The sequence below is a fragment of the Dasypus novemcinctus genome, chromosome 15, assembly GCF_030445035.2.
Source record: "Dasypus novemcinctus isolate mDasNov1 chromosome 15, mDasNov1.1.hap2, whole genome shotgun sequence".
In the NCBI taxonomy this organism is placed as follows: domain Eukaryota; kingdom Metazoa; phylum Chordata; class Mammalia; order Cingulata; family Dasypodidae; genus Dasypus; species Dasypus novemcinctus.
The window spans coordinates 105,234,273-105,249,378 of NC_080687.1; the positions used below are offsets into that span (position 1 = coordinate 105,234,273).

Consider the following 15,106-nt stretch of genomic DNA (forward strand, 5'->3'; position numbering starts at 1 on the left):
AACTAAATGAACCAAATGTTTGATGAACAATACAGTGAAGAGGATCTCTAGATGAAATCAATATTTTAGTAAATTCAATTGTAACATTACCACTTGAGAGATTTGATTTCATAGTCTTCCATCTTTTATTTGTTGACTTTTATCACATTATGCCTGCAGTAATGAAAAATAAAACAGCTGTGATTGTATTTATTCTCATGGGATATTCTACCAACCACAATATGTGCAGTTTGCATTCAGTGCTTTTCTCATTCATTTACTTGTGGATCCTGATGAAGAATGTCCTCATTATCATTATCACAATTTTGGACCAGCACCTCCACACTCCCATGTACTTCTCCCTAAAAAAATTTATCTTTCTTGGACTGCTGCCTCATTTTAACCATTTAAATTCTGTAAATTAGATTCTAAATTTCTTGAACTTTTTTTATCTGAATATAATTTAGGGATAGCTATTTATGCTAATTGATTTGTTCACCATGCAGAGGAACATGCTTACTTACTGTTTGTTATTATTTAGCCTAAATCATCTAATCATATATTTTGGTTATTTATCTGTGATGTCATAAAATTTATGGTTATCATGAATGTGCTTTTAAAACATATAGATGCAAACATATACTTTACATAAAAACTGTCCATCTTTAGTTGGCCCTTTAGTTTTCTTATTTTTACTTAACATAATTCTAAGAATTATGTAATTAAATCTGTCAATTTTTTCCTTGTAATTTTGATTATATTATTAATTCTTTACACAATTAACATTCTTTTATACCTTTTATAAATTTTATATACAAAAGTGTGCATATGTATATTGAGATCATAATGATTATGGATATTTTTGCAGAAGTCTTAAAGAAAATCAGTATTTTCCTGAATCCTGAAAAATGTTTCTCAATGAAATCTTTCTTTTTACAGTGAATTAATAAAACAAAAAATTCCATCTTTTTAAATAAAAAGTGACACCATAATAAGTATAATTATGATTTATCTCATATCCCATACATAGGTATATCACTGAACAAGTGAGAAACTGGCTATAGCCTCAACTGTTTGCTGTCATATTTTTTATTCTATCTACCAAATAATTTCCTTAAAAAAAGTATTTCAAGACTCAGTATGATATTCAAATTTGATTTTAGATTTTACTTTATTGCTCAGCCTATAATTTTTCTATGGTACATCAGGTGACAATAACCATGTTTTGCTAGGTTTTTCAAAGAGGCATTAACAGGGTTGTTGCAAGGATTGCATCAAGAATGCATGTTCTTCCTTCGTGCGATTCCGTCCTGCGCGGCTGTTCTTTGGCCAGTGGTTACCTATCTCCGTCCGCCTTTTCTCCCACCTAAGTGCGTGCCACCACTCCATGGAAGATTCGATGGACATGGACATGAGCCCCCTGAAGCCCCAGAACTATCTTTTCAGTTGTGAACTAAAGGCTGACAAAGATTATCACTTTAAGGTGGATAATGATGAAAATGAACACCAGTTATCTTTAAGAACGGTCAGTTTAGGAGCTGGTGCAAAGGATGAATTGCACATTGTTGAAGCAGAGGCAATGAATTATGAAGGCAGTCCAATTAAAGTAACACTGGCAACTTTGAAAATGTCTGTACAGCCAACGGTCTCCCTTGGAGGCTTTGAAATAACGCCACCTGTTGTCTTACGGTTGAAGTGCGGTTCTGGGCCTGTGCATATTAGTGGACAGCACTTAGTAGCTGTAGAGGAAGATGCAGAGTCAGAAGATGAAGAGGAGGATGATGTGAAACTTTTAAGCATATCTAGAAAGCGATCTGCCCCTGGAAGTGGTAGCAAGGTTCCACAGAAAAAGGTAAAACTTGCTGATGAAGATGATGACGACGATGATGAAGATGATGATGAAGAAGATGATGATGATGATTTTGATTATGAGGAAATGGAAGAAAAAGCTCCAGTGAAGAAATCTGTCAGAGAAACTCCAGCCAAAAATGCACAAAAATCAAACCAGAATGGAAAAGACTCAAAACCATCAACACCAAAATCAAAAGGTCAAGAATCCTTCAAAAAACAGGAAAAAACTCCTAAAACACCGAAAGGACCTAGTTCTGTAGAAGACATTAAAGCAAAAATGCAAGCAAGTATAGAAAAAGGTGGTTCTCTTCCCAAAGTGGAAGCCAAATTCATCAATTATGTGAAGAACTGCTTCCGGATGACTGACCAGGAGGCTATTCAAGATCTCTGGCAGTGGAGGAAGTCTCTTTAAGAAAATAGTTTCAACAGTTTGTTAAAAAAAAAAAAAAAAAAAAGAATGCATGTTCTTACAATGGGCAATCAAAAACTGCTGATTATCATTAGTTAATTACTATTAATCAAGAATTCTTATGCTTTATACAGAATAGACTTATGCGATTCTTTGGGGAAGCCTCTGTGCAATATAATCTCATGATTTTTAGGCATTCAAACAAGATTCTGTCAAAAATAAATAAATAAATGCACCTGGGGAACATTTGGCTATCTAACAATCAGAGCAACACGGTACCAAATGCTATCAAGGAATTCCTCTGGCTCTGGCTACCTTTTGTCCTGCTGAGGATCAATGAGCACCTCCTGTCTGTTCACCAACCTGGACTTCTGAACAAAGCCCACACCCACAACCAAATCATTCTCCACAGAGAATTCCCCTACTTCTATGCTTATAAGAGAGTTTGGGTGAGAGTTTTCAACACCTTAACAGAGTTTTGTGGAGTCAAACAGTATAATGATTTTGGCTGGCTCCTCCTAGATACTCTGGCTACTGTTACAAAAGAAAGAGATGCATTAATGTCTTCAAATCTGAAACTTAAACACCAAATGAATGATGTGAAGGTTTCTGTGTGCTCTGAAAGAAAACCTCAACTCCTATAGCCACAGGCTAGAAATATCTGAGAGCCAAACTCAGACTCTCATTTTATGAGTAGCAGAGGTACAAAGGAAACTAAAATCTCAACCCCACAGGGTTTCTGTAGTTAAAGTGAAGGCATTGATTGGAAAAGAGTGGAATCCAGAGAGTTGGAGTGGAGACATAGGGGATGATGATAATATTGATGGAGATATTGGAACCCTGAATTCTACTGAGGCTTTACCAGGATAAGCCTGCCATGGCCTGCTCTGCAGAGACCACGCCTTGTCAACTTTGTATCATCCAGCCTCCAGCCAACCCCAGGCAAGGGAATCTGAAACAATTTCCAGCCCTGGGGTGGATACCTGCCAAATTGAAGTCTGCCCTGCCCAGCCTCTGGCATGCCCCAGTGAGTCTGGACCTCCTCTCAGCCCTGAGGCACATAGCAGCCAAACTCCAGCATGCACTGCCAAGCCTCCAGTCTGCCCTGAGGAAACTGCCCCCTAACCCCTGCCTAAAGAGATTAATTATATCTCACCAGAACAAAGGAATGCCCTGAGTTCAGTAGCTTGCAAGGCATTTCTAATCCTTCTCCATACCCACCCCCACCACCTCTCTTATCTTCAAGAACTATTACTAGACTAAAATCATAACAAGCCTCCAAAGGTGAAATGCAAAGTGTGATCCTTCAGGAAGTAGAATATAAAGATGGATCAGGCTGAATTTATTGATATGGTCCACTAAGCAGAAATTCTGGATTCAATACCATAGGTCAAGGGTTTGGAAAGAGCTCTAACAGTTTGTTCAGGTGGCTGATTGAAACATGGGCCAAAAGATGGCCTAGCTTGTCTGAGGTTGAGATGCCCAATTTGCACTGGTAAATGATAAAAGAGGGAATTCAAAGGCTTAAGAAGATTGGAATGCTAGAATGGATTTACCATTTGAGAGCTGCCCACCCACCACAGGAATGTACATAAAACACACCTTTGACCAGGACTGTGAGGAATAAATTTGTAAGACTAACTCCATCTTCCCTGATGAGCTCTGTGGTTGCTCTTCTCTGTAGTACAGATATTACTGTAGAGAGGCCTGTGATGGAATTAGAATCCTTAAACATTATGGGGATGATTGGATGTCAGTCTGGTAAAAGTCAAGTATTGGCAGTTAATCGACAAAGTCAATGTGGGCATGGCTGCCACACAATGAAAGGCAGATTCATAAAAGTACTCAGAATAGTCAGAGTTGCATAGTGTTATGGCATTGGCTAAACCATCATGGGATACCTAGCAGTGTAATAGATGGCAGTCCACTAAATTTCTTCTGGATCTGTATAAACAGAAGAGTTCTAGGTTGAGTTGATGAAATCCTAACTCAAATTACAGATGCAGAGAATCACGGGCCCTTAATCAATTCCCAGACATGAGACAATTTACAGACCCAGAGCCCCTTGAATGAGGAGGAGGCCAGGTCTCCTTGGGGTAGGATCCTGTCGAACTGTCCAAAATTTATACTGTTAATTTTCCTCCCACCTTTCACCAAGGAGATCTATGGCCTTTAGCCACAGTAAATGTACATGGGGGAAAAGGGAATAATCAGATATATCAGGGATTATTAGACACTGGCTCAGAAGTGACATTAATTCCAGGAGACCCAAAATGTCTCTGTGGTCCATGTTTCAGAGTAGGGGCTTATGGAATTCAGGTAATTAGTGGAGTTTTAGCTCAGGTCCATCTCACAGTTGGTCCAGTGGGTCTGTGTTAATCATTCTGTGGTTATTTTCCCAGTTCCAGAACACATAAGTGGAATAGTCATACTCAGTAACAGGCAGAATCCCCACACTGGATCCCTAACTTATAGGGTGAGGGCTATTATGGTTGGAAAGGGCCAGTGGAAGCCACTAGAACTGGCACTACCTAGCAAAATAGTAAACCAAAAGCTATACTGGATTCCTGGAGGGACTGCAGAAATTAGTACCATCAACAAGGATCTGAAGGATCCAGGGGTGGTGATTTCCGCCATATCCCCATCCAGCTCTATTTGGCCTATACAAAAAAACAGATCTTGGAGGATGACCACAAATTATCAAACCTAACCAGGTGGTCACTCCAATTGCAGCTGCTATCCCAGATGTGATATCATTGTTTGAGCAAATCAACATGTCCCCAGGTACCTGATATGCAGTTGTTGATTTGGCAAATTCTTTTTTCTCAATTGCTATTAGTAAGGTGCACCAGAAACAGTGTGTTTTCAGCTAGCAAGGCCAGCTGTATACCTTCACTGTCCTGCCTCAGGGGTATATCAACTCTCCAGCCCTATCTCATAATATGGTCTGCAGGGATCTTGATCATCTCTCCCTCTTACAAGACATCACACTGGTCCATTATATTGATGATATCATGCTGATAGGACCTAGTGAGCAAGAAGTAGCAGAGGCTCTAGACTTATTAGTAAGGCACTTGTGTGAGAGATGATGGGAGATAAATCCAACTAAAATAGAAGGTCCTTCCACCTCAGTGAAACGTCTAGGTATGCAGTGGTGTGGGGAACGTTGAGATATCCCTTCTAAAGTGAAGGATAAGCTGTTGCATCTGGCTCCTACTATGGCCAAAAAAGAGACACAACACTTAGTTGGACTCTTTGGATTTTGCAGACAACACATTCCTCATTTGGGTGTGTTACTCTGGTCCCTTTACTGGGTGACTAGAAAAACTGCTAGTTTTGATTGGGGACTGGAACAAGAAGAGGCTCTGTGTCAGGTCCAGGCTTTATGATCCAGCAGACCCAATGGTGCTGGAAGTTTCAGTGTCAAATATGGATGCTGTCTGGAACCTTTGGCAGGCCCCTATAGGAGAATTATAGCACAGATCCTTAAGATTTTGGAGCAAAGCCCTGTCATCCTCTGCAGGTAACTACTCCCCTTTTGAGAAACAGCTTTTGGCCTGCTACTGGGCCTTAGTAGAGACTGAACACTTAACCATGGGACATCAAGTCACCATGAGACCTGAGTTGCCTATCATGAGTTGGGTACGGTCTGACCACTAAACCATAAAGTTGGGCATGCATAGCAGCACTCCATAACAAAGTGGAAGTGGTATATACAAGATAGAGCTTGAGCAGGTCTGAAGGCACAAGTAAGTTACATAAGGAAGTAGCCCAAATGCCCATGGTCATCACCTTGCCATGTTACCTCCTCTTTCCCAGCCCACAGCTTTGGCCTCTTTGGGAGTCCCTTACAATCAGTTGACTGAGGAAGAGAAAACTCAGTCTTGATTTACAGATAGTTCTGCATGATATGCAGGTACCACCCAAAAGTGGACAGCTGCAGCACTGCAGTCCCTTTCTGGGTCATCCCTGAAGGACAGTGGTGAGGGCAAATCCTCCCACTGGGCAGAACTTCAAGCAGTGCACCTGGTTGTTCATTTTGCTTGGAAGAAGAAATGGCCAGAAGTGCATTTGTACACTGATTCATGGGCTGTTGCCAATGGTTTGTCTGGATGGTCAGGGAATTGGAAGGAACATGATTGGAAAATTGATCACAAAGAGGTCTGGGAAAGAGGTATGTGGGATGACCTTTCTCAGTGGGCAAAAAACATGAAAATTTTTATGTCCCACATGAATGCTCACCAGAGGGTAACTTCAGCAGAGGAAGATTTTAATAATCAAGTGAATAAGGTGACTCACTCTGTGGCTAATATTCACCCTCTTTCCCCAGGAATTCCTGTCATTGCCCAGTGGGCTCATGAGCAAAGTGGTCATGGAGGTAGGGATGGAGGTTATATATGGGCTCAGGAAAATGGGCATCCCCTTACCAAGGCTGACTTGCTACAGCCACTGCTAAGTGCCCAATCTGCCAGCAGCAGAGACCCACACTCAGCCCCCAATGTGGCACCATTCCTCAAGGTGACCACCGTGCTACCTGGTGGCAGGTTGACTACATTGGACCACTTCCACCATGGAAGAGGCAGCAATTTGTTTTAACTGGAATAGACACATACCCTGGATATGGGTTTGCATTTCCCACACTCAATGCTACCATCTATGGACTTACTGAATGTCTTATCTACCACCATGGAATTTCATACAGCACTGCTTCCAATCAAGGAACACATTTCACAGCAAATGATGTGTGGGAATGGGCACATGCCCATGGAATTCACTGGTCTTACCTTGTTCCCCATCAACCTGAAACAGCTGGATTGATAGAACTGTGGAATGAAATTTTGAATACTCAATTATGGCACCAACTAGGTGGCAAAACCTTGCAGGACTGGTGGAATGTTCTCCAGGAAGCTTTGTATGCTCTAAACCAGCATCCACTCTTTGGTGCTATTTCTCCCATAACCAGGATCCATAGGTCCAGGAATCAAGGGGTAGAAAAGGGAGTGGCACCACTCATTATTACCGCTAGTGACCCACTAGGAAAAATTTTTTTTTAAGATTTATTTATTTATTTCTCTTCCCTTCCCTCCTCCACCACCCCAGTTGTCTGTTCTCTGTGTCTATTTGCTGTGTCTTCTTTGTCCACTTTTGTTGTCAGTAGCATGGGAATCTGTGTTTCTTTTTGTTGCATCATCTTGTTGTGTCAGCTCTCTGTGTGTGCAGCACCATTTCTGGGCAGGCTGCACTTTCTTTCATGCTGGGTAGCTCTCCTTATGGGGTGCACTCCTTGCACATGGGGCTCCCCTATGCAGGGACACCCCTGTGTGGCATAGCACTCCTTGCGTGCATCAGCACTGCACATGGGCCAGCTCCACACAGGTCAAGGAGGCCGGGGTTTGAACCGCAGACCTCCCATGTGGTAGATGGATGCCCTAACCCTGGGCCAAGTCCGCCATCACTAGGAAGATTTTTGCTTCCTGTCCCTGCAACCTCAAACTGGTCTACAGGTTTTAGTCCCAAAAGGAGGAGTGCTATCACCAGGGAACACAACAATGATTCCATTGAACTGGAAGTTAAAACTGCCACCTGGCCACTTTGGGCTCCTCTTGCCTGTTAATCAACAGTCAAAGAAGGGAATTACTGTACTGTCTGGGGTGACTGATCCTGACTATCAAGGGGAAATAGGACTGCACCTTCATGTGGGGGTAAAGAAGAGTTTTCCTGGCATACAGGAGATCCTCTAGGGCATCTCCTAGTACTGCCATGTCCTATGATTAAAATCAATAGAAAATCACAACAACCTAATCCAAGAAGGACTAACAATGGCCCAGAATCTTCAGGAATGAAAGTTTGGGTAACCCCAAGAACAAAGAACAATGGCTGGCTGAAGTGCTTGCTGAGGGTAATGGAAACATGAAATGCACAGTGGAAGAAGGTAGTGATAAATATGAACTTCAACCATGTGACCAGTTACAGAAATGAGGACTATAATGGTCATGAATCCTTCTTTCTTGTTTCATTAAGATGATTGTATATGTACACAAAATGAAGTTCTTTGTTTTCTTCAGCAAACTTTTCCTATATCATAAAACAATTTGTATCCATTTCATGCTATAATATTTGAAGATATCAACATTGAGAGTGAATATTATGCAAGAACTTGTACCTTATTCTGCATGGAATTAATGCATTTCTGGTTGTACACAGAAGATTGAACATATATATATAGAGAGAGAGAGAGTGAGAGACTAATGATGGCTTAAGGTAATGTGTATTGTTGCTGAGTTGACAAGGGGTGGACTGTGATGGTTAGGTTATTGTGTCAATTCGGTCAGGTAATTGTGCTCAGTTGTTTGGATAAGCAAGCACTGGGCTAACTGTAATACAAGAGCATTTATGGACTTAAGTCACCACTGACTTTACTGGAGTGGTAAATCATAGATAGCTGATTATGGTTATGTCAATCAGGGAGATTGCCATCAGCAATGAGCAATGCTTAACCCAATCAGTTGAATGCCTTAACAGGGGAAGTGATTTCAGCATTGAGAGAGATTTTCCCAGCTCATCTTTGAACAGCCAGCATCTCCCAGAACTCATCAAGAACCTTCACTGGACTTTCATTGCAGCCCCTGTTTGCAGTCTGCCTGTGGAACCTGGGCTCGTGGATCCCCATGGCTGTCTGAGAGTCTCTTATAAAATTGCATACTATTGACAGATATCTCTTGTTGATTCTGTTTCCCTAGAGAACTCTCACTAATGCAGTCAGGTGACTGCATTACTCTTCACTTTATGAAGAAATTTGATCAGACTTCGTATTTACACAAACAGTTGTTAGAATCATGTCCCCAAAATTTAATACATCAAAACATAAAATTTTAACACAAAAAAGTCTCAAAGCAATAGAACTGAAATATAAGTGAAATAAGAAGAATTTAAAGGTATAATATTTAACTTGCATTTATATATTTAAATTGTTAATACATGTTATTACTTCAGAGATGCTATCCTTGCATAGAATCAGAAATCAGCCTTCCTTTTCTGTCATTCTTTGTAGAGTAATGACAATGGGAAGCAGTTGGAATTTGGGCCTGATCATCTCAGGACAGGGCCTCCTGGAAGGATAGATGAGAAAAAAAACCCAGAAAGTTGAGCACGATATCTTCATGAAATAAATTAAAAAACAGGTTACTGTTGGGGAAAAATTTGGACATGTGTTGGACAGTAATCTGGTTACTTTCCTAGCCTCCAGGTTGAGACGTATAAGGAGAAAATGTTGGGATTTCCAGAGACTAATGAAGAATATTTCCAATAATTGTGAATGAATGGTTAAAAAGTAGATTCATCACACTCCAATAAAAATCCCAACAGTATTTTTTGCATAAATGGAAAAACCAATTAAATTTATTTGGAAAGGGACCCAAATAGTAATTAAAAAATCTTTTACAATAAGAACAAAATTTGAATGACTCTCACTTACTAACTTCAAAGCAATTTACATAGCTACAGTAGTAAAAACAGCATGGTGCTAGCATAAAAATAGACATAATGACCAACTGAACTGAATAGAGAACTTAGAAATAGAACACTTACATCTACAGTCAAGGGGTTTTTGAAAATGCTGTAAAGCCCAACCAGCTGGGCCAGAACAGTATATGTAACAAAGGTGCTAGGAGACCTTGATATCCATACCCAAAAGAAAGAAAGAGAACCCCTATCTCACACCTTATAAAAAATTACCTCAAAATAAATCAAGAACCTAAATATAAAAGTTATAACCATAAAACTCCTGGAAGAAAATACAGAGAAATATCTTCAAATGGTGGGCAGTAGTTTCTTAACCCTTACACCCAAAGCACAAGAAAAAAACAAACAGATAAATAGGATCTCCTCAAAATTAAACATTTTTGTTCTTCAAAAGATATTGTCAAGAAAGTGAAGACACAGACTATTTGCTGGGAGAAAATATCTGTAAACCATATATCTGACAATGGCTTGATATACATGTTTTATAGATTATACAACCCAATGATAAAAAGAAAAGAGTTTCCATTAAAAATGGACAAAATACTTGAATAGACATTTTTACAATGAGGAAATAAAAATTGCCAAAAAGCACATGAAAAAAATATTCAACATCAGTAGCTATTAGGAAAATGCAGATCAAACTACAATGAGATACCATTTCACACCTTAAAGAATGTCCATAATTAAAAAAATAAAACTGCAAATGATGAAGAAGATGTGGAAAAATAGCAACACTCCTTTACTGTTGGTGGGAATATAGAATTATGCAGCTTCTGTGGAAGACAGTTTTGCTGTACATGAAGAAGTTGAATAAGGAACTGCTATATGATCCCATTGATAGGAATATATTCATAAGAACTGAAAGTAAGGATGTGAACTAACATTTGAACAGTAGTGTTCATAACAGCATTATTCACATTTGATAAAATATGGAACCAGCCCATGTGCCCATTAAATAATGAATGGATAGCCAAAATGTGGTATATGCATGCAATGGAATACTATTCTGCTGTAAGTAGAAATGAACTCTGGGTGAATAGGACAAAATGAATATACTTTGAGGATATATTGAATGAAATAAGCCAGACACAAAAGGGCAAATACTATGTATTCTCACTAATAGTAATTAAATATGATATGTGAACTCACAGAGATAAACTCTAGAGTATAGGTCATTAACAGTTAGAATATGAGTTGAGAAAATGAGCTGATGGTTAATGTATGTCAAATTTTTAATAAGGTTTATTATAAAAGTGTGGACATGAATAAAGTTTACAGTAACACATCAGATTGAGTATCACTAACAGTGCTGATTTATAAATGTGATTAGGACTGAAAGGGGTAGTCTGTGGACATAAATATCATTTGAAAGAAAAGTAGAGAATAATGTAGGGAATGTATAACACTGATTTCAGAGGTGGGTGAAGATTGTGGTTAATAGGGAAATGGACTTGGCCCAGTGGTTAGGGCATCCATCTACCACATTGGAGGTCCACGGTTCAAACCCCAGGCCTCCTTGATCCATGTGGAGCTGGCCCACATTCAGTGCTGATGCGCACAGTGAGTGCCCTGCCATGCAGGGGTGTCCCCTGTGTAGGGGACCCCCAAGCACAAGGAGTGCTCCCCCTAAGGAGAGCTACCCAGAGTGAAAGAAACTGCAGCCTGCCTAAGAATGGTGCTGCCCACATGGAGAGATGACACAACAAGATGACGCAGCAAAAAGAAACACAGATTCCTGTGCTGCTGACAACAACAGAAGTGGACAAAGAAGACACAACAGACACAGCAGACAACTGGGATAGGGGGAAAGGGGAGAGAAATAAATAAATCTTTTTAAAAAAAGATTGTGGTTAATAATATAATATAAAAATGTACTTCTTTTACAAAGTTTTATGAATATGGTGAGATAAGGGAAAATCACAACTAATATAACTTATGGTTAATAGTTAACATAATACTGTAATCTTTTTGCAACAATGACAAAGAGGATATTATATCAATTCTAAGGGAATGATGGGGAAATGTATGGGAGACCTGTATGGTGATATGGATGCTTTTTTTGTAAGTTCACAACTTTTTCTATGCACTTGTTCTGATGTATATTCATTTATGAATGATATACTTCAATAAAATTATATAAAAAAGAAAATAAGTAGGGTAGAAAATTGTCTATGGAAAGCTATGTGGAGATAGGTTTGGGTATTTACAAGGTTTGTGCTCTGATAAAACCCTAAAAGCAGATGGACCTGAAAAAAGATTATAGAGGGTGGTTTTTGCACAGAAGGCAGTGATCAGAAACTGCTTCAGCATTTCCTCCCCTGTAGGTGTGGAAGAAGTATGATGTACACATCAAAGGGCTCTCCAGGCCTCCCACTCACCTGCAAATATGAGTTCTTTGGCTTTCCCCCTCAGGCCCTCTCTTTCTCTCACACCCTCTTTGGAAAATTCTCTTGACTACAACTTCAAAATATGCATAGAGTCTAATAATTTAAGAACACTTCCACTTTGACCAGCATTTTGTTGGAAACTGAGGCACAGTGGCCTCACAAGAAGAGATGTGCTGTTGCTGTTAGGAAGCATCTTGAGAGGAACAGAAAGGATAAGGATGATAAATTCTATCTGACTCTGACTGAGAGCTGAATTCACCTATTGGCTCGATATTACAAGACAAAGCGAGTTCTCCCCTCCCCCCCCATTGGAAATATGAATTATCTACAGCATCTGCCCTGGTTGCCTAAGTTTTTATCTCTGTACTTAGAAAATAAAGTCATTGCTTAAATTAAAAAAAAAAAAAAAAAAAGCAGTATGACTCAAGTCTTCTTTTAGGTAAGTAACATTTTCCCAGAAGTCATCAGGGAAAATGCCACCAGATAATGGCAGCTTTAGAAGAAGGAAAGATGAAATTACTACATTTTCTAAGCCCATAAGTAAATGTGAAATGAAAGAAAGTAAATTGGAACAAGAACAGGAGCTTGAGGTGAATGGGGAACCACCAGGTTTTTTCCCTCATTGTGGTATTAACCTTTTCATCAATAAAAGCTCAGTGAAGTGTCCTAAAGAAATATCTTCTGTGTATCCAGTACAACCCTCTGCAACTACTGAATTGCCTTCTGTTACTAAGCCTAAGTTAGAAATGTTTTCAGATGTTGCTGATGCTTTGCCTTATGTTAAACAATTACTATCTGCTTTCCCAGTAACATTACCTGTGATACCACCAGATACAAATAATCCACAAGGGGGTGTCGAGTTTCATCCTGAGCCAATAACTTTTAAGCTATTGAAAGATTTAAAACAGGCAAAAATACTAAATAAAGTCCTTGTTAGTGAAATCAGGCTTGTAAGTAAACTCTCTGTTAAAGTGTTAACTAAGATAAGGTAACTATTCTGGCAGCAACTCTGCAAAACCCCTGCTGTCCACAAGACAATGTAGCTGTGGGCTAGTGAGGGATAATAGAGTTAAGCCACTGGAAAAAGAGAAAAACATGGCAACATTAGTGTTCTGTTTTGTTTCCATGCTAATTCTGATTGGGCCTATTTAACCAAGATAATAAAATTAGTACAAAATTTTTATCCATGTGTTAAAAGGAATTTTCAGTTTTAAATCTGTAGTTTACTCCTGAATGCCAAGTCTCAGTATAGTCTTACAGAGTAGTAATCCAAAAATATGTGTTAATGGTCTATCTAAACTGCTAAATAAGAGCTTAGCTACATTTATGCTGCTCAAGTTATCTTAACTGATTGCTGATAGCTAATAAAAATGTTTCCAAGCACAAGCTTGCATGTTACAGGCAACACGGATTCCAGAAGAAACCTTAAAAAGTAAAATGTGATATAACGGAGAACTTAAAAACAGCTATACCAAGAAAGTAAGAATTATGAGTCAATTTTAAACTGTATGTTTCTGTTAATGTGTTGCTGCTTGTTGTCATGTAGGCTACGTGTTCCTGCTTGTTGTCATGTAGACTGGGGTATATAGAGAGCACCTTGTAAACAATAAACTTGTCTGATGAGTCTCTACTCGCAGACCCCCGATCCCAGCTCTCTCATTCTTTCTTTTCTTTCTCTCTTTCCTTCTCCTTTTTCTCTTTCATTCCCAATACTCTTCAGGTCCAAATCTCCAACACATTTAAACCTGTCACATGATATGTCTCACCATTTAAAGATAAATTCCTTCTAGTTGCTTAGAAAGACCCCAAAATTCAGACAATTCCTCTAGTCTCCCCTGGTACCTCAACTTCATAATCTATGGAGACTTTCTTGGCATTTCTTTGCCATTTGAAGGGCTCTATAATTAACATACTCACATATACATCTAAAAATACTGTGACTTCAGTCTGATAGATAACCAGTAATAGGACTAGTGGCACTAGAATTATATGTATTTGCCTTGCTGAAATAAAATAAATCTAAACTAAAGATCTTACTTCATACAAATAACAAAAATGTGCAGAAGTGCCATTTTTTCCTTATCCGTAATAGCAATTAGTGACAGATTCTTTCATTTTTTCTAATGTTATATGCATAAATTGTGTCCCTTGTTATTTACTTTTTATGTTCCTGCACACTGAATTTGATTTTTAGCAAAAAAGGATTTATCTTCTGTGAATCATGCATTCCTATGCATGTTGATGATGTTTATGTTTCATATGGTCATGTTTGTTTTCCTGATCATTTGTAAGAAATATTTATTTTAGAGTTGATATTTATACTTTCTTATCATATGTGTTCCAATTCTTACCTAATGTCTTAGTTTTGTTTAATTAAATACATTTTAAAAATTTACATTTTTAACCCATTAAAGATGAATTATGTATGGAATAATATCTATGCCCATATATTTCCCTTGCAATGGATAATAATATTCTAATATAATGTAATTAAATCTTGCCTTGCCTAGGGAATTGATGTTTTATTCTATATTGAAACAACATGTAAATCAATAGCAATCTTTTAGTTTTAGTATGTTTATATTATTTTGTTTATTTGAGAATTTGAAGGTTAAAAAAACATACATATCATACAGGATCCCCATACATCACCCCATTACCAACACACCAACGCCTTACATTGTTATGCCATATTTACTACAAATGATGAAAGATCATCATATTATTGCTTTCTATAGTCCATAGCTTATATTTAGTGTGTTCTTCTCAAAAACATCCTGTTATTAACACCATATATTAGTATTCTTTATCTGTTATAGTACATGAGAGAACAGCTGCATTATTGTACTGTTCACAATAGTACATCATTCACCATGGAGTTCACTGTTATAGATGGTTCCCTGCCTTTTACAAACCAGCTAAATGATACACTCAGTGACTGCTTCATCACAGAGTTGTG

General features: G+C 38.6%; 1 pseudogene; it reads left to right on the top strand.

The window, feature by feature from the left end:
* The first annotated feature begins 1,271 nt into the window (after positions 1-1,271).
* On the top strand, positions 1,272-2,264 carry LOC101440814 (nucleophosmin pseudogene; annotated as a pseudogene).
* Positions 2,265-15,106: the final 12,842 nt, after the last annotated feature.